Genomic DNA, 3,947 nt, shown 5'->3' with positions numbered 1-3,947 from the left:
TGTGATGTTATGTATAAATGTATTATGTGTATAGAGATATGTATGCATATACTTTAATGAAATTTTCCCAAATTTCAATGGGTTTTTAACGAGCCCGAGAAAATTCATAATGGTCTCTTTTAGTAGATAATTGAACACAAGATCTACTGTTAATTGACTCTTTAATTAGTCAGAAAAAAGAGACGGCAACTGTTTGAAATGCTAATGAGTTATGAAGTCTGCTCTTCTCGTTTTGTCCTCGAGGTGATGATGGGGAAAAGAAAACCATTTACCTCTTGTTTTTATTTATTCATTTGAATGGATCATCAGCGTCTAATTAGCTTTTTTTTTCCCATTTCTTCATCTCTCTCTTTTCTTTTTCTTCAGTTTTCTCTTCTCTTTCCTTTATCGGTATTTCTTCTCTAAGTTGCCCGAGCTCTCCCTCCTTTGTTGTTTCTTTTTTCTAAATATCTATTGGTTTCTTACCTATGTCTCTGTTTCTCTTTCTTTCTTTCTCTTTCTCTCTCTCTTCCCCTTATTCCTGTTCCTTCTTTTCGTATTCCTCTATATCCCACCCTTTCTTCGCTCTCTCTTCTTCTTAAACAACTACCAATTTCATAATCTGTTTTCTCTCCCTTTCTTTATCACCCTCTTCCCTTTATCCCTATTCCCTCTCTTCGTCCTCCCCATCTATCCTTCCTCCATCCCACCTATCACTAACACAAATAGGTAAATCACTGGAATATTTGGGGTCACGAGCGAAAATATTCAAGTTGATTCGAGCTCATATTCAGCCACGACCATGTGCAATGAATTTCATATGTTGGGAAGTAATTTATTCATATGATCATTAATTACATATTCACATCGGTATCACTTTCCACATCGTGTCAAGGAATCAATTAGCCCTCGATGAAATGAATAACTGTTATTAGATCTATATTTTATGTATTTTTTTTATGTATCCTTACTTTTTATTATTATTTGTTTTATCATTATTATCATTATGACTTGTATTATTAATATAATAATAATTATTAGTAGTACTATTGTTATATTGTTGTAGTAGTATCATTATTATTAATGTCATTATTATCATTATTACTTTTATGAGCCATTATTTTAATGAGTGAATAGACTTACACCTAATGGCTAAACTTGGGGTAAAAAAATAAAAATAACGAGAGATATGCAAGAAAGAAGTAAGTGAAATGAGAATGGGAAATATGAATGGATTGTATTCATTCTCGAAAACGACGATTGTGCTAATGTTATGAATGCAGAAGACCCCCGAGCAGTGTTCTTGAATGAGCCTCAAGAATGGCGGGTGTTATGAATGAGGAATGAAGTTGAATAAACGTGTATTGTTCTCTTCATTGAGTCTCCCCCCCCCCTCCCCAAACCTTTTTTTTTTTTTTTTTTTTTTTTACTTAATGTGAAGGGAATGGGAGGAGAGGTGAATTTTTTTTTTTTCTGTGAATTAGGTTATGTCGTCTTTAAAATAAAGGGGGGGGGGGAGGGATGGTTATTAATTAGAAGGGAATTAAGAATAACGTGATTGATATGTAAAGCAGGAATAAAAGTACGAATTTGGAAGAGGTCTTTTCAACTCATATTTCCCTTATATTTCCTCCCCTCCGCCCCCCTCCCTCACCCACCTCCCACGTCCTCGCTGACCAAACCCGCCCTTGACATACCCCCCCAACCCACCATCCACCCATAACCCACTCCCTACCCCACTAAAGACCCCCACCCCCCTCTCTCTCCATCCCTTATCAACCTCTTACCCCCCCTACCCCTCTCTACCCCCCCCTAAGGCCCATTCTTATATATGATCCGCAGATGGAGTGAGCGTTATTGCATTTCGTTTTAATCACCGGGCGGCGTGAGGGGAGGCCGAGAGAGAGAGAGAGAGAGAGAGAGAGAGAGAGAGAGAGAGAGAGAGAGAGAGAGAGAGAGAGAGAGAGAGAGAGAGAGAGAGAGAGAGAGAGAGAGAGAGAGAGAGAGAGAAAGAGAGAGAGAGAGAGAGAGAGAGAGAGAGAGAGAGAGAGAGAGAGAGAGAGAGAGAGAGAGAGACAGAGAGGGGAGTCCGCCATTGCAATTGCTATAGTGTAAACTCCAATTCAATTCAGAGGATGGAAAGGCGGGAGAGAGAGACCCTCTGTTTGAGTATTTCTTTCGTCCGTTTCTTTCTCTCGGTCTTTGTTTCTGTCTGGTTGTCTGTTTCTGCCTTTCGGTTTGTCTGTTTGTTTGTTTTGACTGTCTGTTTCTGTGTCTCTTGTTTCTGTCTTTATTCTGGTTCTGTCTGGCTGTCTGTCTGTCTTCCTCCCTCTTCCTCCCCCTCCTCTCTCTCTCTCTCTCTCTCTCTCTCTCTCTCTCTCTCTCTCTATCTATCTATCTATCTGTCTACCTATCTCTCCCTCTCTCTCTCTCACTCTCTCTCTCTCTCTCTCTCTCTCTCTCTCTCTCTCTCTCTCTCTCTCTCTCTCTCTCTGCCTCTCTCTCTCTCTCTTCCCTTTTTGTCTCTCCTTTCTCATACTTTTCTAAAGAGGGGGGGGGGGTGGGGGTAGTTGGGAGCTTGAACTGGGGGAATGGTTTGGTGGGGTAGGTGGGGTAGGGTATGGGTAAGGGGGGGTAGACGGGGGTCATGGGGCTCTTTTTCCCGTTTTTATCTTTTTTCGTTAATCACTCTAATTAGGCAAGTGATTAATTAGCGCCATCTTTGGACGGATCTTTCTCTTCCTTCCTTTATCTCTCTGTCCTTGGCATATGATTGATGCAGAAAAGAAGAAGAAATAATGATAATAATAATAATAATAATAATAATAATAATAATAAAAATAACAATAATTTGAATAATAATAATAAGAAGAAGTAGAGGAAAAAAAAGAAGAAAAAAAAAGTACGAAGAAGAAATAGAGAGAGAGAGAGAGGGGGAAAGAGAGAGTGAGAAAGGGAGAGAGAGAGAGAGAGAGAGAGAGAGAGAGAGAGAGAGAGAGAGAGAGAGAGGAGAGAGAGAAGAGAGAGAGAGAGAGAGAGAGAGGGAGAAGACAGACAGAGAGAGAGAGAGAGAGAGAGAGAGAGAGAGAGAGAGAGAGAGAGAGAGGAGAGAGAGAGAGAGAGAGAGAGGGAGAAAGACAGAGAGAGAGAGAGAGAGAGAGAGAGAGAGAGAGAGGAGCGAGAGAGCGAGAGAGAGAGAGAGAGAGAGAGAGAGAGAGAGAGAGAGAGAGAGAGAGAGAGAGAGAGAGAGAGAGAGAGAGAGAGAGAGAGAGACAGAGACAGAGACAGAGACAGAGAGAGAGAGAGAGAGAGAGAGAGAGAGAGAGAGAGAGAGAGGGGGTGGGGGAGGAGTGCAAAGATGCAAGATCACAGCCTGCGGTCCTAATTAGCTCAAAAGTCGCAAGATGGCGTCGGAAGATGAGGTTTCAATTGCATCATCAAAGAGGAAGAAGAAGAAGAAGAAAAAAAGAAAAGGAATACTTCAAAAATAAAATAGAAGAATGGAATAAACAAAAAGATAGATAGATGAACAGATAAATTAGTAAATAGATAAATGGATGAATAAATAGATACATGAATGAATGAAAAGATAGATAGATAGATAGATAAACATATTGATGAATAAATTGATAAATGAATGAATTAAATGAATAGATAGACAATTGAATAAATAGATTCTAAGAAGCAGAAAACATAAAACAGGATAAACACGGAAGAGGGAAAAAAATGAATAAAATGAGACAGAAAGAAGGAGGAAAAGGTGAAAAAATGAGAAAAAAGGGAAAGGGTTGAAAAATAAGAAAAGAAGACAGTAAAAAGAAAAAAAAAAGATGTGAGAAACAAAGACATACAGGAAGGGATGAAAGACAAAGAAAACAAGAAACAAATGTGAGAGAAATCTAGAAAGAAAGAAAAAGAGAAAGGAGGGAAAAGGAATGAGAAATAAGGAGAGGTTGAAATATGAAAAA

The 3,947-nt window shown here is 39.2% G+C and overlaps 1 protein-coding gene across 1 annotated transcript in view; it reads left to right on the top strand.

Moving 5' to 3' along the window:
• The window catches only part of LOC125027290 (band 7 protein AGAP004871-like), a gene marked incomplete in the record, with an annotated part of 593,822 nt that overhangs the window by 112,119 nt on the left and 477,756 nt on the right, over window positions 1-3,947 (top strand).

Source organism: Penaeus chinensis, chromosome 7 (genome assembly GCF_019202785.1).
Source record: "Penaeus chinensis breed Huanghai No. 1 chromosome 7, ASM1920278v2, whole genome shotgun sequence".
NCBI lineage: Eukaryota > Metazoa > Arthropoda > Malacostraca > Decapoda > Penaeidae > Penaeus > Penaeus chinensis.
The sequence above is the reverse complement of the archived record's forward strand: the minus strand, read 5'-3'. Positions and strand labels throughout refer to the sequence as shown.